The 23,366-nt window shown below is 32.3% G+C and overlaps 1 protein-coding gene across 8 annotated transcripts in view; it reads left to right on the top strand.

Annotated features, from left to right (window-relative positions):
* The window catches only part of LOC110831251 (cytosolic carboxypeptidase 6), a 323,299-nt gene that overhangs the window by 11,902 nt on the left and 288,031 nt on the right, over positions 1 to 23,366 (top strand). Inside the window, exon 1 of one of the 8 annotated variants that reach the window (XM_087354440.1) lies at positions 16,021 to 16,262. The exons of 6 other annotated variants lie outside the window; for them this stretch is intronic. The gene's annotated coding sequence lies outside the window, so the exon portion shown is untranslated. Of the gene's footprint in view, positions 1 to 16,020; positions 16,263 to 23,366 lie in introns of those variants that run through there. One more of the 8 variants, XM_022067027.2, reaches the window with a different exon arrangement.

Genomic DNA, 23,366 nt, shown 5'->3' with positions numbered 1-23,366 from the left:
AATAAAAGGCAAATAGCTGATGATGTATTGTTGGCAAGGTTTACCGAAGATTTAAATTCGAATGGTACTGATCTAATTTTGTGAATCGGCTGTCAATATTAACAATTTTGGACACAATTTAAATTTCAGGTATATAGAAATATATCCTACAGATATTTATAAGGTATAGTACGGAGCCTGATGGAGGTCAAGAATGATAGTTTGATAAAACATTTATATATTTATTCTCACAAATTTGCGTAAAACGTACGAATTGCTAGTAATATATATTTATGATTTTTTTTGTTTATTATACATTGTCTTTTTGAGTTAAACTCAATATCTGTCCGTCAATGGCGAGTCAGCCCTCTCCTAGTTCAGTAACTTCTCACGAAATTGAACATTTTTTTATGATCTGTTTTTTCATACACACAAAATTACATGAAATTTCTTAACTGATAATAATTCAATTCAATTAATTTATTTTAGTGCTTGATAACAGCCAAATAAGGCTAATAATAGCCAAGCACTAAACCAGAGTACAAAATAAAATATAATAAACAATTAAATTCATTTAAATAATAATTAAAGTAAAACATTACAAATACAAAAACAAACAAACAAATGAAACTAAATATATAAATGTACCATATTATTATTATTAATTCAATTCTAATTCAATTCTAATAAAAAGAATTGAATTAATAATTCAATTCATTTATTGAATAATATTTCACAAGTAAATGGGCTAAATACGATACCTAAGTATTATAATTCAATTCAATTATTCTAAATAAAAACATTAAACAATAAAAAAACAGAATAATAATAATAAAATTCCTAGCTAACAGACAGGTTAATAATATAAACAAAGCAAAAAATAACATAATTATTTATAGATGAAACAATACCATCTACTTTAGAATATGCCTAAGAGTAGGCAAATGGTTACTTAAGATGTCAAAAACATTAATGAACACATTAAACAAGAAAGGCCTTAATACGGATCCTAGAGGGACACCGGACAATATTTCAAAAGGAAGTGTCAAAGCTTTAGAATAATGAACCTGCGAATGTCTGCTGGTTAGGTAATTACGAAACCAATTCAATTCAATTTAATTCATTTATTAAAGTGCTTGACAACAGCCAAAAAGGCCAATAACAGCCAAGCACTAACAACAATACAGACATTACAATACAAAAGCAAACAAACAATGAACTGAAAACATAAATGTACAATATTGATTTATTGCAAAATAACTAATAAGTAAAAAACTAAATGTTATAGATAAGTAAAGTAATAATTAAACTAAAAACAGTTTAATTTTGGACAAACAACATACAAAATAAAATATTATACTAAATAAATAATAAAAAAGAACAATGATTATTGTTTAAAAAGCTGACTGACATCAGTAAGCAAAATAAGATCTTTGTTAAAGATGTCGATGCTCCTACAGACTGCATTGGCAGCAGAAACACATCTGGCAGAGGGACTGGCCTTGAAATTACGTTGTACAGTAAAGGTAGAGTAGTCTCTGATAGACCTAGTGGGTATGCACAGACTAACTTTATCAAAAACAGATGAGCAACTAATTTTGCCTTTAAAAACATTAATGAGGAAAAGAGCATCCAAAAGCCTCCTCATTAAATGTAACGATAAGAAGTTTAATCTAATTAGTATATCATCGTAATTATAGGCACACACGCCATTAAAGAATCTAGTGTAACATAGAGCTACAAATTTCCTTTGAATCCTTTCCAATTTAAAGGAATCAGTATGAGTATCAGTATGAGTAATAGAGTTAATAATAATAATGTAAATAGAATATATTTTACGAAAAGCGTTATATTACACAGGTATTTATTACCTTTTAAGCGTGTAGAACACAATTGTATCTTCCCTGTGTACGTCAGTGACACATGTTTTGGTAAATGTGTAAATAGGTATATTTTAAGGAAACACGCAGAGATTTTTCAAAGCTGATAACGAAATTGTTGTAGAAATAAATAGATAAAAATTAATTGCATTTTATGAAACTCTGTCATTATAAAATTACACTCGTAAAGGCCTCAGACCTCAGACATGAGCTTTCAGAACGAAGAGAGTTGTTTCGATTTTTATTTTACATGTTAGATTTAAATTATTCAACACTCGCTTTTTTGAATTTTTGAATACAATTAGGCTATTTAATAATTTATTCTCTTCTAATTGCAGGAAACTAACACATCTTAATTTTTTTATTATTAACCAACTAGTACAGAAATACAACTGAAACTCAAAGATATTTTCTTGTATCTTTATCTTTCGAACGTATTTCTTATTCTTTTCACCCTTTGTGTTTCCTTATATTCTTTCCTCTTCTTCGTATTCTTTCAGTTGTTTTATTCGTCTGTCTTGTCGTCATTTATCACATTTCTTTCATTACACTTGTACCCTTCTTTTCCGTTGGTGTAACATTCTTTACCTTTATCCATCCTGTTGTTATTCCTTCACTCATTTCTCATTTCTTTTATCTGCTTTCATCTTTACCTACTTCCCTCGAGAACACAAGTAACAAATAACTCGTGTTATGTTATTTGAACATTTCCTTGAGGCCCGCTTAAAGATGCATGTATCTGTGTTACTCTTTGATATATAAATATATATTACAGAATACGTTGATAAAACGGGCTTTTAACACCCGTGGGCAAAACAGAAAACTTTACAGAATTTATGTATTTGAGTGTGAATTCAATACATGAATGAGAGAATCGTGATGAAATTTTTTTTTTTACAAAAATGAGAATAAGTTTTGGTGTTTTGAATTATGATTAGGTTATCAACACTACTGGAAAAACTAGGCCTTTATTGTTTATTGGCTATAATAAATTTTATGTTTTCGTAACTCGAGAAAATACATGTTCTAAGTTTTTTTTTTTTAGAAATTCCGTAACATCATAACGTTCCTTTATTACAGATGTTTGTGTGTGTTTTTCATTACAAATACCATTTCGGTGCAGGAAAAAAAATATTTTTCATAATAACGCCACAAAATTTAGTGTTCGCTTCTGTATTTAATTAATTAGAGAAATGCTGAAATTGTATCTGTTCATTATAACGGGTAGTAATGCCTCTTAATTAAGAACAAAGCTCTTTTTTAGATTTGTTACAGAACATAATACCAGGAGAGCCCATGGTACCAGAAAGGGGAAATGTTTTTTGTTACCTGTATCAGGCTGGAAGCTAGTGTTACAGATTTATTTATTTATCAGTTAAATTATAAGGATATAAAAACTACCAATAGCAACATATAAATACTTTTACATCAGAGAATTAGGACATATATTCTACAAATAAAAAAGGCTATAGACGGTTTCTGATCCTTTAGGCCTATTTTATATTTGACGAGCATAATTCGAATATTTTAATGTAAAAATCTATTTGTGTCTAACGATGTTCTGCTTTTCGCCATATTCATAAGCTAGTTACGTATTGTACATCGGTACATCACTGTCAGATAACTGATTAAATAATGAATAATTTATGAGGAAATATAGCACAAAGCATAAGAACATATAGATAATATGTTTGTATTAAATAGAAAATTTTATTATTTTTTGATCAAGTATACCATAACATTTATTTAAAAATCAAAATAATGAAAGAATTCTAAGGAAACTGGTATTTAGATAAATTAAATTACCATAAAACACAATCAAAAATGAAGTGATGGTAAAACATAATTTAAAAACTAAAAAATTTAAAAATCAAATTTATATGGGAGAAAATAGCAACAAATTTAAATGACACTTTTGATAAAATTATTATAATAGCATAATTATATATCCTATAGCTACGTATTTATATGTCTTTGTATGATAACTGTTATTCATAATATAAGAATATAAATTCGAATATAAACTTGTGAGTAGCCTAAGAATAATCGTCACCTATTAACAGAAAAGTCTTACGTACAAAACTAGAAAATATTAATAATTAATGACGTATGTGTACACGTGTTTATGTGTAGGTGTCTCTGTGATAGATTCACATTCGTATATTCGTGTGTTTTCGATGTTTTCATATATGCAGAATATATATATATATATATATATATATATATATATATATTAATATACGCTTATACGTTAAATTAAACATTCTAAGTGTTCTTGTTTTCGTACATTGTTTTCATTACATCACTAAAACCTTATAATTCTCGCATTGAATCATGTGTGTTTGTTAGAATTTCTTTTACGTAAGACCTGTCTAAAAATTCTTCGTTCACTAGCTCAATATTCCACGTTTATGAGTGTAAAATGTACTTGCAAAGAGTTGCTTTCAAATTTTCAATAATCCGTGGCAAATGAAAGACATGTTTTACCTTTAAAACCAGTTAAAGACTTCAGGACGTTCGCGAAAGAGCACTGACTGATATTTGCGCATGCTGAGAAGTCAATTGTTCGCCGAACCTTTCCGGAATCATTCGGATATATTCGTTTGTCCATACGTGAGTACAAACAGTTGCCAGCGCTGATGCGCGCACATATCTATCATTGTACCATCTGCCATTACTCTCACATGTTTGATGCATTAGGCTCTAATGCGCAATCGCAGAATCTGATCTGAATAGATAGATTCTATAGGAGTCAACTCTTCCAGCTTTGTCTAACATTATTTACCACTGACATTTGAAGAATTATTCTGGCTTCATAACATTAGTTACGGTTTTCAATTATTTTTGTTGCATTGTTAAGGCAGTAGATTAAAGAAATCATTTCAAAATGTCGTCTTTGATTGATACTAGACACGAGTCTTCAGAAACCCGTAGATACAGGTAAAGAAGATATTTTATACAACAGCACGATATTCACTTCTAAAACAATAATTTCATTAAATTTAATTTATTTGTGATCTGTGATTGAAAATACAGTAATTCTCCAGAAGTGAAAATATGTTTCGGACTTGGTCTAATAGATTTAATAAGTGTTAGTGATTGTTTCAAGGTCAATGAGATGGTTGAGTTACGTAGTACGCGTGAGAGAAACATTCCAATCGCAAAACTCGAATGAAAGAGTGAATGTGGGAAGCAAAACTGGTTTTAGAAACACAGGAAATGAGACTGTAAGCTGGATTTATCTGGTCAAGGACAGAAACCGGTTATTGGAGCCTCAGGGCTTCGCGTGCCTCATAACTGTGTTTGTGTGCATCGGAATTGACTTTTAATTGTCACCGAAATTTTCCTCAATCATTTATTATCATCTGAGACCTACAATAACGGAGAAATAATTGATTAAAATTTCAATAAAAGCTTGTGTAAATTATTTTGTAAGTGTTACGTACATTTCTATTGTTTATGGTATATTGATCACATTATCTTAGTGTTTGTTAGTAATTGACAGTTGTTAATAGTTTTTATTAGTTTCAATAATGACGTAATTCTTGGTTTTCAACCAATGGTGTTATTAATTCGGTTTGTATGTTCATACAACGCGTATTAAATGTATCTTTCTTGAGATGATTTCTACTTTAATCTAAATACTTTAAAATTGCTTTTTGAGGTTATAAATTTGAGGTTAAGGTATATCAGTAGCTTTCTGAGTTCTGAAAGGAGTAAAGTTGTTTAAAAGACAGAGCTTTGTATTATTTTTAGTGAAATGTCGGTGTTGAATTAAATCGTGATTCAAGGAAAACATTTGAATCTTGGATAACGAAAAAAAAACAAAAAACAAAAGATGATTTGAAGCAAAGGAATCTAGAATTAAGCGACTTACTCGTATAATTAAAATATAACCACGACGCAAGTGTAAAAGTTATTGTCCAGGGAAAAATGAAGTGTGTGTATCCATGCGTTTTATTCTACTATGTTTAATTATGACTGTTTCTGTTTGCTGCCGTTTTTTATCCAAAGAATTTTCTTTTTCGAGATTAAATTCATAAAGACTTTCGTACGAACAAAAGTGGCACGAGACCAAATTACGTGACCGGCCATTCTTTAAATATTGAATTATGTATCTTCAGCTATGGAATGTTAATAATACATTTTCTGTTCATAGAGTGTGAAACATGGTCTCTCACTCAGAGGGAGGAACACAGATTGCAGGTGTTTGAGAATCGGGTGTTGAGGAGGATATTTGGGCCTAGGAGAGAAGACGATCGGACATGGAGAAAACTGCATAATGACGAGCTTAAAAATCTGTACTCCTCCCCCAGTATTGTGAGGGTGATTAAGTCGAGAAGAGTGAGATGGGCGGGACATGTAGCGCGCATGGATGGGACAAGAGGTGTGCACCGGGTACTGGTTGGGAAACCTGAAGGGAAGAGACCGCTGGGGAGACCTAGACGTAGATGGGAGGATAATCTCAGGTGGGATCTATGGGAGATAGGAGTTGAAGGAGACTGGATTTTGTTGGCCCGGGGCAGGCCCCGGTGGAGGGCTTTGGTTAGTTCGGTGATAAACCTTCGGGTTCGGTGAGCAATCTAGTTAGTTAGTTAGTTAGAGTTCAATAAAAATCCGAGAAAATTTCGTTAGATCTAGTGAAGATTTTATGTTTTTATCAGTAGTTTACCCAAACTGCAGATTTATCACGTGAACGCCTTCTGTGAGAAACTTTGTCACTCTCTCTCTTTTTCGTCGTGTTTTCTTTGATTCCCTTTCTCTGTCTTCGTACGTCAACTTTTTCTTTTTGTAGTAACGAGTTTCGTGTAACGTGATATGAGCATCTTGTCTCTGTACGCCATCTACCTTACGTGTTGTAATTTCCTACCATGAACATGGCCTTCGTGCGAACTTCAACGTTGAGAGAAACATTTTCATTGTTTAACGCAGTAGACCGTAGCCCAGTCTCTCGATAAATGTTTAAAATCATGCAGCATGTAACAATCCTCTTTATGATGTAAACTAAAGCCTGATTATCGTCGTTAAGTCTATATTTATTCTTCTATACAATACTTACAAATAATGAACCGTTACAACCAGGGATATTAAATTTTATATGAGAATACACCACATACATATCAGAAGATACAGTATGAGATTTGTTTTGTTTGCTGAAGTTTTAAACACAGTGACGTTACGATACTTTGAGGTTATTGTCAACAAATGTATAGATATTATATAAAGAAATTATTAAAATACGTGATTAATTACGTATAATTTTGTCATTTCTAAACCGATAAACGCACTGTTGTGAAACCTTCCATCCATGAAAGGCGATGCTGAATAATATTATTTGGACATATATAATACATACATACATCTCACAGGCTTCTCTTATGGTGAAGTTTGATATTAGATTTCGAAAATTTGAATTACAAGAAATAACAACGTATATATAAGAGACACATTTAAATACACTATCTTCTTCAGAAAGATTGCCTACTCTCGCTATTTCATATTCCTAACTTGTTTTAGATCAGCTGTAAATAGTGTCCCATTAATATCTAATGAATATTGGGTGTTTATTTATTTGCTTTGTTCAAGTGATACGTGTTGTACCAATATGATTATACATCTAACCCCTTCTCATATGAAACAATCATGAAACCTTGGTGGTTGATAAGACAGCAGTAAACGTGCAAGGGCTCTAAAAGGAGGACAGGAGAAAAGAGAACAGAAATTAAAATGAGTTTATCTGATAATTATTTAACTTCGACCAAAGTCTACGTAACATTTTATACTTAAAACAAGCCAGTGTATATAAATTCAAATTTTGGAACACGAGGAGAAAAAGATTCGAAAAACGTTCAGAATTACTTTTGCTTCAGTATTTCGCACCGTTGATTTCAGATTCCTAAAATATGATAATATACATTTATTAATAAGGGATATTATAATGTATACTGAACATAATAATATTATTATCTAATATTAAATTTTATGGGATATGCATCAGACTAAAATTTATATTTGCATATAATAGAGCTTGGGGAACATTTTTTAAATATTAAGTTAACTGAGGAATATGTAGGCTGGTAACTGCTAAAACTATATTAAAAACATAACAAATACACAGCTAAGATCAAGGATTAATTAATTTGTGATTTAATTAGAATAACCTATATATATATATATATATATATATACGTATGATATTGTAACTTAAGAATATATTTATGGTTATTAATGCTAACGCTGATGTAGAATATATAATTTTCGGTAGTTTAAGATTTTATTACTAACATGGACGTTGCGTGGTGTAGAATTAGTTATTGAGTGACTATCGAATAGTAAATTCTGTTTTGAGGCGAACTCCTATTGTGTCTATGGAGATGCTGTTTCGTGCGATTATAGTATGTTTCGAAAACTAAGTTTCACTGTCGATCTGTTAGTCTTGCACGTATTCTAATAACAAAGACTATCTGAAATCTTATGATATAAGCCACTTTTGCTGTTACGTTAATTTGCATTTGTGTCATTGAAACTCTTGTTACAATTTATATTACTTAAAATGTCATGACTGAATATCTTATTTGTTAGTATTTTTTCCGTAACTTCTCTTTTTTAACTTCAGCCTGTCTGAAGTGAATTAATTACTATTGCAAAGATTTTTATTTAAAATATATAATAAAATTCAGGTCAATACACAAACTTTATTTAGATGTTAAAATTAAAATTTAAAATTTGCGCCATTCATCGCTAAAATGATGTTACAATAGAGCGCTTTCTTCACTACATGTTTCGATGCGAAGCATCATCTTCAGGTGATATCCTTTAAAACTCTATTGTAACATCGTTGTAGCGATGAATAGCGCAAATTTTAAATTTTAACATCTAAATAAAGTTTGTGTATTGACCTGAATTTTATTATATATTTTAAGTATAAAACACAAACATGACGCATTTAAACCTTAAAGATTTTTATATTTTTTTAGTAAGAATTTTGTTTCAACGCAGTATATTCCGAAGAATATTTTTAATTTCTGTTCGCTTGTTACCTTTGTGTATTAACATTCGTTATAGTAATGTAATTTTCTGATAATTTAATTATTGTTATTTTATTATTTTATTCTTATACTGTATCTGTAATTGAAAATCTCTGCTGGTGCAACATACTAATATCAAATAATTAAATTGAATTATTTCATCAGTATTTTTTAATTTGTCAGCGGGACCTAACTCGTGTTATGGATAATTGTTGTCTCTGCTAGTTTTATTATCATTGATATCTTTGTCATATTTATTAAATCTTGATTAATTCGTGTCTGCTTATTTAATGTGTTTTAACGGTTAACTCAGACAATATAGTTGTAAATTTTAATGTGAATTTTAATTTTCGTAATAATTTACATGTACAAGATTAATACTATTTTAAAAGCGAATGTTTCGAAATGGCTTGCAGAAATGTGGTTCGATTACCGTAAATATCAGATGGATTTGAATTTAAACACGTTTAAGAACTATTCGAATAAAAGTGTTTCAGAATTTGTATGTTCGAATGAAAATGAGTATTTTACAATTTAAATATCATGAACTTAATAGAACTTAGATAAACAAGATTATACAGATGTTTTTATGAATTAATTCTCTGGACTCTGAGAATTATAGTCTTCTTGTAGCGTTCTTTTCAGCAGTAAATTCAGAATAAACTTAATTTCTTTCGTGTGAGAAAATACTTCGAAACTTTTTGTGGATACATCGGTCAAAGTTCACCTTGGTAACGTGGGTAGTAATTAGGAAGGAGGAGGAGTCTGAACAAGTTGCATGAGCTGTATTTATCGCAGTGATTTCGCGTGACCGAACCAAACAGCAAATGCAGCCCTCAGCTTGGAATGGCTTATTGATTATCTCCGTAGGACAACTTTCTATTTTGGTTCACTCCGTTTTGTAATACACTGTGCATAACACGAGTTAAAATGCAACACTATCGATACATCGATAGGTAACAATTTATTTAATTATCAGTTTCGAATAATGTCTTATGTACTCAGTATTTTTCTTTTAACAAATCAGTAGTTGAATTTACTTAAATTACGCCACGAAAAGGAAAAATCCAGCTTCTGAAACGTTGTAATTTATTTTAATATACTTAATGATAAATTTAGTAAAAATTTTGTTGAATGAAATATACTATCGTTATAAACCATTTGTAATTCTTCTGTCTTATTTATTTTTATTGGTGACAATGTGAGAGCAATGTAATAAATATTTCACTACAAAATGTGAGGAATGTCTTGACCAATTAAGTGACTATTAACTCTCTCGTGCATCGAATTATAAAATCAGTATAAAATTTTCGTTTAAGATAACTTTATTTTAACTAAAAGACAGAGGGTTAAATTTAGAAATTTATTTAACCGTGTGTAAGGAAATTAACTTCCCTGAACTTCAAAGGAATAATATTCAAATGTAAACTTTTATAGTAATTGCAATGAGCATTTAGTATGCGCAATGAATTTCCTTAACAGAAAATAATAACTTCGTAAGAAATTAATTAGTCAGGTACTTATAAAAAATCTCACAATATTCGACGTAATTCTGCATCTGTCGTTAATTTAATTTGTTATAATTTTATTTAGTAACTCTGTGTTAATTTTAGTTAGAAAATTAACGTAATTACTCACGAATGCTTTGCAGGTAAATTCATACTGAGTCTGATTCCTGAACCTGTAATAAACTCAATGGGTCTTGAAGAGAAGTTGTAAAGTATGAAAGAGTACAATTACTAACTTCATAATCTGTACATTCTAGCGAATATATTTAAAAGTGAAATAAACCGAGCAATACAATGAAAGCGAAATTAAATGAGTACAGACATGTTAACTCGGGCGCTATAATGTTTCAGTAATATTTTGTGTGGAGCGAGCGTATAAATAAATTCTTAAAATTATTTGTTATCAGGACTTTTTCAATCGTATGGTTTTAAAATTCACGACGTTTCGGAGGCTGGTTCTGTCTCAGTTGGGTTTTAATGTCCTTTGATGAATTGGATGCCAACATTTTTAACAGGTATTTTATGTAAATTTTTATGTGGTTTCAGAACTGGTCGCTTACAGAGCTGTATGATAGGTCTTATAATTTATATTTTATCATTTAAATATTATAATCTACTGACAGAACCCGTAGTTGGGTGGATAAGTTGAAATAATTGCAGGATTCATATTGTCCAGTGACAGAGAGTAGCTCTTTCTAAGGTACCTCTCACCTGAAGACGGAGACAGAACCAGCCTCCGAAACGTCGTGAATTTTAAAAACAGACGATGGAAAATGTCCTGACAACAACTAATTTTAATTGTAAACTACCGTCGTCAAAATCCTTTAGAATTGAATATATAAATTCGTTTTACAGAACACACAAACACTGTACATTTTCCTGAGCGATTTCCACATTCGGTCCGTAGTTAAAGCTTGGATATCAGTATTTCTTCCTTAAGCAAGTTTTCCACAAATTTAAATGTTATTACGTCGATAAGTAGATTGATTAATGAATCATAAACGAGAAAGTATATAAGTAAGTAACCGCGGTCTAGTGTAATTGTATTATCATGTTATTTGAATGGATAAACTGAGGAAACTTCAGTTAGAATAGCCCGGTCTTATTTTTTTATTTTTATTATTTAGTGTTCTGTCTGACGACAGGTCCATATGAACAGGATCCTTCCATCCTTTTCTCGGACTGGGACCTGTTCATATACGTTCTTGGCAGATGATCCAGAAGTGGTTTGCCATTGCCTTCTTCTGTGTGTGAATGGAGTAATTGTTGGGATGCCACGGAGGAAAACTCCGTGTTGCCTAGACCACGGCCTTGCCCAACACAAGTTACAAATTCGGGCACCGCCGGGAATCGAACCCGAGCCCGGTCTTAGGGCCGATAATTAAACTCTGGAATTTTTGAAACTGCAGTTTCATGTCTTGGTCCCGTAAGGCAGTCGCTGTGACAATGATCATTTTTGGTCGTTTCAGACAACGGTAAATACCGAGTTAGAAGTCAGGTAGTGTCGGAATGAATATTATTGAATCCACCCAAGATTAAATTGAATAAAAATTTTCTTGGATATTATCCATCGTCTAGTAAATATAAAACGACGTTTCGCAGATGGGACTCTATCTCCGTCTTCAGGTTCCTACTCAGTTGGGTCCCATCTCCGAAAAGTCGTTTTACGTTTTATATTTACTAGACGATGGATAATATCCAAGAAAAATTTTATTTAATTGACTCTTCACCATCGTCAAGAAGTTTTAGATTTGATAGCCACCCAAGATTATTGTAAAACGGGGTAGTTCGATCGGTACAGCGACTCATTATCGGGGTTCGATCCTGGACGGGGACAGAGAATTTTTCCTTTAGTCTCTGCTTCCAGACCGGGCCTGTGGTCCACCCAGCTTTTCGTCTAATGGGTACTTGGGGTTAAGCCTATTGTTACAGAATGTAGGACTACCTGGGCGGATTTAGTGAAAATATATGAGTCAATCTATCCAGTCTTTTGTCTAAATATAAACCCCGAAAATTAATTAAATTTAGAGACGTTTTGAGGCAGGGCAGGTAAGTTTATTTAACTGTCATTGAGAAAGGGGGATGTTGAATTGGTGAAATGGATTTCAGTAAAAGTTTGTTACAGAAACTTGTGAGTTAGAACGTAGGATTTGTTAAGCTGGCTTCTGTTCGGAAGCTACCCACATCGATTTGTTTTGACCGAGTAATTTGTCACGCGCTCCTTTATAAAGGTGAGATTGAGGTCACGTGCCTGATGGCTACGTAGTTCTTGCCGTGATAGCTAAGAACACGCCATGCCATTCTATTCGTACATGAAATGATTGCCGGATCTATGAAAGGCCCACTTCAAAATGTAAGTTTTGTATTACGAGACTAATGAATAGTAATTCAGTTCAAAATACAGATATTATACTTACGAAATAACACGTAAAGAAAGATATCGTCTTATTTTTTTACTTTTAATAATTTAAATAATTATTTTTGTGTAATTTAAAAATTTACTGAGAATTAATGCTATAAAATACTCTGGCGCTATCTGTCAATGCTAGTTAGGAACTAACGGTGAACCATTGGTGATTTCTCAAGATGAACCTGATGATGATCTATATATCATTTGGGAGCTGACGTCGCCCTGATATCTACGAAATTAAAATTTTTGCGAACGGTTCCACGAAATATTTTAAATTACGCTATTTTGTTTACGATGTTCATTTAAACACCCGAATCTGTTTTGCTACGTTTTATAAAAGTATCTAGCAGGCCATGAACGATTTTACGGTCTCGTATTCAATGTTTTAACAACATTCTGTTCATGTTTACAGTATTTGGATGTATTTATGTGAAATTTCTTTTTTATCGTGGAAACTAACAGGGTAGTTTAAATGAACTCTTGACATGTGAAGTCGAAATATTACGAGTGTAATGTGTATGTCTACAACTGATTTAATTGACTTTTAAATTATGAGTATAAAATGTAACCAGCCTCTATGACTTGTTAAACTAAAAATTGTTTAGATTATCACTTTTGTGTTTTATATAAAAATACACTGTTATTAAGTTGCTAGAAATTTCTTCTCGATTTAATTTTACGATGAAATTGTATGTCAAGATTTACTCTTTAGCATGGTGAGACAAAAATCTTTTACTTTGTATGTCTTCTATAAGTCAGATTGCGTAGCTGAAAGGGCCTGAAACGGTACTTGATGGATGACAGTCTGTTGTTTGTGTTGACATCGTACTCGACTGAAGTGGATGTTTTGCTGAGAGTCTAACTCTTACTATCAAATATCAAAATGCTTCGATACATCAAATAACTTGCCCACTATAATCCTCTAGAAATTTAGCGAAATTATTAATTTTTAATAATCCTTATCAAGACCTTATTTTTAACGTATATTTGACTGATTCTACAGAACATTCTCGCGGTTAGCTAATGTCGCGTTACCGCGTTGTGAACAATAACTTTTAACTAAATTTCGCATTTGCCTGTCTTCGATACCTAAGTTTAAGGTTTAATTATCGTACAAAAAGAGTCTGAGACTGTAGTTTGAAATTATTTGTGATGTACAAGTCTTTAAATTGTACACATAGTCTTTCGGTTTGGCGATTCTGACTGAATCTAATCGGGCATTCAAACCAAATGGGGCTGTTAGAATAAGGCTGATTTCCTGGGGATGAATAATTAAATTCAAGAAAATCTATATATAGATATGTAAGGTTTGAAATATATAAAGTAAAGTAAAGTTTGTCCCACTATACGCCATGTAGGCGTTTGGGGTGAGTGGAGGTATAGCTCATCTCTTCCTTGTCCTCGGCACTAGATGGGGGTGAGTGGTCAGGATCACGCCCCGGCCGGCTATACCCCCGGGAAAGGACCCCGGTACCCATTGTAGAGGAGGCTGGGTGGGCCCCAGAGCCGGTCTGGACGCAGAGGCCAGAGGAAAAATCCTCTGCCCCCATCGGGGATCGAACCCCGGAAGGTTTGAAATATATAAGAGAAGATAAATCTTACAAGTTAATAGCCTATACTTAATTAAGTTTAGATGCAAGGTTATGGTCGACTGATGAATTATAATCTAGACAAATTATGTTCTTTAAAAATACTCTTGGGTCTTCAGCTGTGTCAGAAGTTACAAGAAATCAACGTTTCGGAAATCATATATGTCCATATCAGAATAAATCTGATGTTAGTGTGTTAATTGATACCAATTGACCAATAAAATTCTAAGTGCGGAGACTTGAATGAATATCACGCTCCAATACAGTCCAGTACATCTCCGTTCTCTTATATACGATTACGATATTACTTCTTGGTCCTACACAAAATATCGACGTCACTACAAAATACGAAATACATACCTAATAGTGACCTGTGATAATACAACGAACGAAGAAACAATATAAATGGACAGAACATCATCAGAAAATGAAAACTATAAATCATAAAAAACAATAAAAATCAGTAATTCAGTGATAAGTTTAAACTACGTAACACCCGTTGATGGCTAAATTATAGCCGAAACTAGTCGTGTAAGTTCCTATTGTAATCGAGTACTCGATGGGGAACGTTAAATGATGTTTTAATCTTTTAACATTATTATATTTGTGATTGACGGCAAAAATTTTTAATATATTTTAATAATTATGAATCACAATATGACGCATTTACAATATCTTATCAAGATGACGTTTATTTTTCTGTTAAACCATTCCTGCGATCAAGATATATTGATGGAATTGTAGAAGTATTTCATCCTTCCGTAAGATCAATTATATTATTAATTCTGAATATCTCCCCCCCCCTTGAATTAAACCAGTTTGTTATTAAATCACATAATTCAATTACAAAAATTGCTGACAATCATTTAAGACATTCAGTATTTGTACAAACTCATCTTGAATTTCGTAACGAAATGTTTGAGAAGAAATGTTATCAATTTTTTTTTTAAATTTATTGTGACGTGGCAGATAATAGCTCTTTTCTCTTCGCACTGCTATAGCGTGCGTAAGAGAAGTCAGGTGGTGCTGGTTGCGGGGATGGCGGGCGAAACGTGGCTGTCGACAGCAAAGGTCTGAATAGGATCGCAGGAAGTGAGTGAAAGAGAGATGTAGAAAGTGTTAGGTTCTGAACAAAGTTCAGTTGTGGTGGAGTTACGACCGTGGTTCTCACCGCACCCAACACGCCCTGTTACGGGCCTACTGACCACCTCCCCCCCCTTCCACCCTCAATCCCTTCTTCATGCTAACTTCAACACTCCAAACCAAATCTCACCTTTACACAGTATAAACTAGCGACACTGCGGATCAACATTTCTATTAATACAGAAGAAACCCGTGTTTCCTTTATTTAATATTTGTGTCTTGGTTCATTGATGGTGATTAATTAGAATTTTAATTTATTGAATTGTGATTAATTTCTATTTTTCTAATGGAGGCATGTGATCCACTGGAACACGTTAATGTCTACAGACGTCTACCACAGCAAGGTAGCTACTGAAAGCAAATAGCACTTGAACTTCAGTGTAGTTTCTCTGATTTTATTTAAAAGCCTCAAAAATCCATTAAAAATAAAATGTAGCAGTACAAAATATAAATATTTTATACGTAAACTAGGTCGTTTTATCTTGATATTTACATGAGTAAATAACATCTAAATATTAGTTTGTCAGCATGTACAATGTATTTTGGAGCGTATGCATGAATCATACAGATAGCAGCACCTTCTGTGTTGTCTTGCGGCGAGGTAAGCGTCTCTGTTTCAGTATAACTGACACAGTGTGCAGAGGTTATGTTGTGAAAGTTTGTGTTGAGGGATGTCCGACATTTTAAGTTGTTCCTTGTGAGATACTCTGGATTTTACGTGCCTGGTGAGTTCAAATAAGTAATTAAAATATAGTATAATAATCAGTGTATCTTGTTTCCCATGGGGATGCAAAGAAACTACTAAACTCAGTTCAGAAAGTGTAAAAAATTCTCAAGGTTTTACGCGGCTGTTTGCTAGTGGGTAGTAGCTAGTACCGTGCATTTGCAATTAGATTTTAGATTCGTTTGTTTAAACGTTGTTTGCAGCACCACGTGTTTCTGAAAAGTTGTAACCCACAACGAAGTCTGTATATGTGTGTGGTTTTCTTATGTCTGCTAAATTAATCAATCGTACTTTACAGATCTAGGATGTATCGGTTAAATTAAGGTTAATGGCTGAAAGGAGAGGTCTGACGTAGTAAAGATGGCGACATAGCGTACAAGGAAATAATTATTGGGATAGGAAATTTTGGAGGTTTAGGGAAGTATGCAGTATAAAAATGTGATAAATAGGTTAGGTTAGTATTATTCAGGTCTGAATAAGATTTATACGTATTATATAAAATGTTTTGAGGTATAGAAGCCAATTAACCATATTTTCAACATCAATTTGTGGCACCCACCAGAAGGTCACACACGTAAAAGGCGAATACTCAGTTGCCAATATACGTATATAAGTGCATTTGTCTGAAGTAAAAAGTTTCAATGTAAAATTATAAGATTGAAAGCCGTTAGATATATTAATATGTAAGGCAGTGTATCATATGGCGATTATAATTAGGCATTGTGAAATTTATTTATTTTATAATCAGCATATTCTACAATATATCAATGGATTTTATTAAGGATACTGCTTATGAATAATTTATTATTTTCGACCTCTAAATTACGGACAAATAATAACTCACTCACTTATGTGACCAGAATACTATTTAAATATTTAGAGTTACGTTGTGATAATAAATTTTGACAGTAGTTTCGATGTGTAACTTTGAAACATCAGAATTTTGCCACAATTTGAATACTTTTTCTTTACAAATGCACGCTATAACGTAAAATAAAGGCATTTACAATGTATTTTTTTTATAATAGACAGACTTCCAACTGAGTTTATTATATTACGTATATTTCAAAACGTCCAGTGGGGGGATTATTTCTTATTAATAATTATGAATGCTGTGGAATAAATAATTTGTACGCCATTAGGACTAAAATCTTTCAGAATATTTTTGAAATTTTTATATATCCTATAGAAACGCTGTTGTCTTGTTTCATGGTTGATATATTTGAAAATATATAGCGTATAAATAAAGCAAAAACATCTTCTAGCCAAACAAGTGTAACAGATTTATTACGTGAACCATTCGCTAAAACAAAACAATGTTTAAGCCGCTGTCAAAGTGGGTGAAACATAATATCTCCTGTGACAGATTTAGAAGGTATTGGTTTTTTGTTAAGATGATGTAACATGACGTAGAAGAATCAACGTAGCAGAAAATGACTTCAGTGAATCCAAGAGGCAGTCCTGCGGTTAGGACTTCGCTTTCAAGTTGATGCTTGAAATTCCAACAGATCTAAACTCTTTGTGTTGTGTTTTTCCTTGAAAATTCCGCTCATACTGTTAGAGGTTGTTAAACAATTGAAGTGCAAGAATGCTGGGTTGTTATTAAGTCGCTGTTTCTTGTGAATCTTAAAATTTTATAGCGCATGAAAACATTTTGCAGAAAGATATAAATATAAGTCAGTAACATCTAATTCTCTAAGAAAAAGGAAACATAAATGTTAAAAGACTACAAAGGAATTAATTTATTTTATTCTTATAAAGAATTTCTATGGAAACTGAGAATTTACGTCACAGTTAATTCTGGTTTATTAGTGAGACTCGCGTCTAGAGATTTCTGGTTTGAATCCCTCAGTTGATACATGATTTTCCGGAGTATTCGCATGTTAATCTGACTCTCGTATAATTATTCTTACATTAATAATTCAACGATAAATGAATATAGTAGGAAAGCGAAATATTATTTACGATCTAAGAACATTTTACACACCTTAAAAACCTTTAATGAATTTCAAATCGTTTCTGTATAGTGTATAATTTTGTTTTTCTAAGTTATGCACCCTGGTATTTTAAAAAATTATCCAACGTTTCGGCAGACACTAAAATTGCCATCTTCAGGGTGGTATAAAGTATTTGGAAGCTCTTTGCAGTATTATACATTGTAGCCAGTTGGATATGACAGTACTGATTCGTGGAGCGAAAGACCAGGTTCCTATCCAATAGGAAATAAGTACGTGGCTGAGGAAGTGAGGTTAGGGGACATTTTTTAGGTTACGCGTAATGAGAAGAGGAGATGACCGTGAGAAATGGGAAAGGATTTTCACCGTTAGTGTGGATAGTAGTGGAGGTTTGAACAATGATTTCAAACACATGTTATCTTGTAATGATTGTGTTTATATTCTTTTTGCGTATGTAAAATAGCCTATATTTAAACTAAGAAGCGTCTGAGTGAAGCGAAATCTCTTGCCCATTAAACAGTTTATCACCTGCCGTTTTCCATAAAAGCAAATGATAATCTGTGTCCAGTGGCAATGTCGTAATAACCAGCCTTGGATCCATGTATAAAGCTGTGGGTTTAGTGAATGATAACTCTTCAGGGACTACAACGCTGTGTTGACACAGCGTACAAACGAGGAAGCTGGATTTTATTCTCGATTGTTCTTAGTAACTACCAAGAGACTGCAGCGACGCGTAGCGACAATACCACAAATTAATCAGGGCGACAGCAACCGCGAAGCTCTTGGCATGTTAACGGAAGTGTGATTTATTTTACCTCGTTTTATTCTCAATGTACACTTCACGGAGAAGAGTGTTTATTGAAAAGCGAATCATTGTTCAAGACGTCAAGAAATTCCACGAAATTTTAGTGATCTGAACTTTAATTAATCTTTCCATATTCAACAACTATTACGACTTTATATAAAATGTCTTTAAGATGCATTAAATATAATCCTGCCATCTGTAACTGAGAAACACAACGTTATGATTTATTATGTTTTCTGAAACTTCGGAACAGAATTGAACATAAATACAGAGCTTGTACATGTTTTTTAGCCATCTTCCTAGATGGTGGGTAAAACGAGATAGTATATATTTCTGTTACGTGAGATTTAAATGCAAAGTTGTTATTTTAATATTTTCCGTCAAATCACAATTTTAATAAGATAATAAAATATAAAATATTTAAAATATAATTTCACGTTCCGCATCGAATGATCGATTTACAAATTGGAACGTCTCTTACGACATGTTTCGGTTATATTTAACCGTCCTCAGGTATAAATTAGATTGGTAAATTTAAAACTCGAATTACAATCATTTACAATGTTATGCAGTTTGTCTTTTCGTAATAATTTGTAAGACTTTAACAACCCTTACGATTATAAATCTAATGAGTTTTATATGTTGATGGCATAACGTAAAGTATTACATTCATATACCATCACCGTGTAAGAGATGGTCTTAGAAATGGTAATTATGTTTGTATAAAGTATTTTTAGGGACAGTGTTAAAGTTTGTTTTGTACTTAATTCTTTACAAGTTTTGGAAATTTATGCTAATAAGACGGAATTTTTTTAGTGTAGAGATTACTGCGTCATTTTTAAGGCGCTGAAGTTTGTAAAAGATCTACTGTAGAACTGGAGAGAAAGTCTTCTCACACCGAACCCGTTCTACCGTAATGTTACAAGAAGCTCCTTAAGTCATCGAGAATTTCAAGACAACCAGAAGTTGAAGGGAAAGGGGTCTGATGTTTGTTTCCTCATGCACTCTGCTTGATTTACAATGAGGTCATTAAAAAGCTCAGTTAATACAGAAGGGAAAGTTTCACGTGCAAACGGGGGAGTTACCGTAATTCTTATAGAGACATCGCACAAGAACCTGATACAACTTGCATTAACTTTGACGACCTCGTGAATAAAATTTTGGAAATGTTACAGACTCTTCAGAACAAACCAACTTACGACATTCCAAGCGAAGTTAATGTTAAATATGTTACCGCCATTTGTGTGGCATCTAAATATGAAGTCATAAAAAAGTTATTTTATTTAATTAAGTATAAGGGCCTTATTCAGATTAATATGAATATGGTTGTTGTCTGGGTTTTTGCCCCGTGTTGAGTGATTTATTGTCATGATGATGGAGACAGCAAGCACCTCTAAAGTATCGGTGAATTTCTACCAAAATACACCCCCCCCCCTCCAACAACCTAGAAGATAGAAATATTTTGGGAAAGAAATGGTCCCGTGGTAATTCACAGTTATAGACGAAGTTTGTACACTACAGATCATTAACCCCAACCCCGACAGCCACCTTTCACTTACTCCTTCCACAAGCAACCACAGTCAGTATTGACCCACACCTATACGATGACAGTAGTACTTCTGGACATATCGGAACAATCACTCCTACATCTAAGGTATATTTTATTTTAGATTTACTTTTATTTTATATTATTTTTATTTATATTTTACTGCTACTTTCTAACTATAATTTATATATTTTGCATTTTATTCTCTAAAATTCTTTTATAAATTCTTTCAAATTCTTTACTGTTTCTTTCAATCTTCTACTTACAGACTGATATATACATCTGATAAAATTAAGAAAAGACAACACCTCGCCCAAAATTGAAAAACAAATGGCATGAAACATCACCAAATGGAATCATATTTGAGTTTTAAGTTCGTAAATATTTTACACCTGAAGATGGTTTTATAAAAACTGAAACATGTTGTGTAAAGGATGTTCCAAAATGTAAATCGATCAATCGATATGGAACATCAATGATATTTTATTATCTTAATTATAAGAAATTTTAAATATTGTGATAAGACGGTTTAAAATAAATAATTGTTAGAATATTCACAATATGACGCAATTACACTATCTTATAACTTTTTGGTGCTAAGTTCTTCTTCAGTGTCTGGTCAATGAATTCCTTGTCTTGTATGGAATCCAAAAATATAGCCCTTTAGAGGTTCCTTTCCTTAGCCAAACGAATACATCCATTCCTTTATCTCGTAATGTGTTTTCCTCAAGACAAATTCTAATATTGCCTAGAGCTACTAAGTTTCCTCTTTCCGTCAGAAAAAACCCCGACAAAGATTTTTTATGAACTCTTTTATCTCTGCCATGGGTTTAAAATTTAAAATAACTAATATTATGTTAAGAAACCCCAGGATAATGTTGGGTCAAATTCAGATTTCCAATGGAATGGCAAGTTCGAAAACGTGGTACATCGATACATCGATATCAGTGATGTTATAAGTCAGACAGTTAAGTTATGATAAACGGTTGTTACTAGAATCGAAATCCCGTTTATTATTAATTTCAGATGTAAAAATACAGAAATGCACTACATTTCTTATGAACTCGCAGGAAGTATGTAATGAATGTTGGAAATTAAATTATAACCGAAATTTAATCGCAAATTATTCGTATCACAAAAAGTGTACATTCGTAATATATCATATCTGGATACGTGTTTGTACTTCCTCAGATAAGAATCAATACAACACATTTCAGAACCTATGAAAGCCAAATTAGGGGCACAGTATACAAAGACGGATTACGTTTTAGTGCCCTTTGTGAAGGTAATCGTTTGGGACAAAGGGTTCATTTATTTCTAGGAATCGAAGGGGGTATTCCCAAATAGCTGCTTTGGGATTTACTCATGGAATATGCAAAAGGATGGAGTGTTGGTATTTCATGAAATTCTCTACCTCATGCATATATAACATCATCGAATATGAAGTCATTAAATCTGGGCAGGCAAAGTACACCTTTCTACAGTGTTCACAAAATAGTTTACACCACATCCGAATTTCATGTAGTCTTACAATAGCTCTATTTATATTTATATATAGCTGAATTTTTATTGCTTCAAATAACAACATACATTATATTGGAAATGAAAGTAACTAATTTGTTTACGTGTGTTAGGTTATGTTGAAATATTTCTACGGTCAGGGTGGGCAGAAAGTATTTACCTCCAAAATTTATAGTATTAATAAAATCATTTAAATATAGATTTAGTATAATTTTTAAAACCCGTAAATTATAAAATATTTGCCGTTATAGTAACTGACAACTCACCGAAGATAAGTTGCAATGTTAACATTTGTAATGGTTCTGTTTTGTTACATTTTTCAGATTTGCTTAACAGATTTATTAATTTTTTTACACAACCTCAAATAGTATCCTAGATGTGTTCTTAAAATATCATTGCTGGCTTCCAAAGGTTAGATTATAACGTATTAAACTACACTCTAACTCTATACCAATTATGAATAAATTAATATCGTAGGCTAATCGATTTCTTAAGGTTGTATTTTCATAAGTCCACAAAAATTAAAAATATTAGGCATGTTTATAATGAGAAGCTTTATAATTTGTACAATTCAAGAAATATTGATTAGGGTGATTAAATTAAGGAAAATAAGATTGGCGAGACATGTAGCACTTATGGAAAGATGAGAAATTTATGCGTAATCTTTCCTCTAAAACTACTCTGTTTCGTGGATTTAGCTACATGTTATAAATACAAAAAGAAATTTTGGTTGTGTCGGAAAGGGTAATTCAGTAAATATATAATAAAGAATTCTTGGCGTTTACAAGTAGTTTTAAAAGTATCTGCCTGCGACTTTTTGTTGCCATGGTGACGTGAAATCGAAATAAGACTACAGGCTATTTGCACTTCTATGCTGGATAGACATAAAATGAATATTTAAAAAATAATAAATACAGGTAGACAGAAAAAATCTTCTCAACGTATGAGTACATAGGGCCTTTTATTTATAGGATCCAAACTGTTTTTATTCTTTGGTCGTACTGCGTCCTTTATATATGCCTATTGATGTTAAACTGAGAGCCCTTTGAGTTGGTATAATGAAGTGTTCTCAGCATACGAACTGTGTACGTACATTTGTCACGTGATAAAGGTAAAGAACTTTCTGTCAGGTCTCTTGGCTTCGTGCTTTGTGACAAAACCCCTGGTCCTTGTAACAAAATGAAACACTTGTGTATAGCCAAGTTACACAAAGTATAACAAAGTATATATTTTATACACACTACATAATTTTAGTTACGTTATTTCAATGAAGGAATC

Source organism: Zootermopsis nevadensis, unplaced genomic scaffold (genome assembly GCF_977971745.1).
Source record: "Zootermopsis nevadensis isolate Lab colony 2312 unplaced genomic scaffold, Znev_1.0 Znev_ptg000023l, whole genome shotgun sequence".
NCBI lineage: Eukaryota > Metazoa > Arthropoda > Insecta > Blattodea > Termopsidae > Zootermopsis > Zootermopsis nevadensis.
The sequence above is the reverse complement of the archived record's forward strand: the minus strand, read 5'-3'. Positions and strand labels throughout refer to the sequence as shown.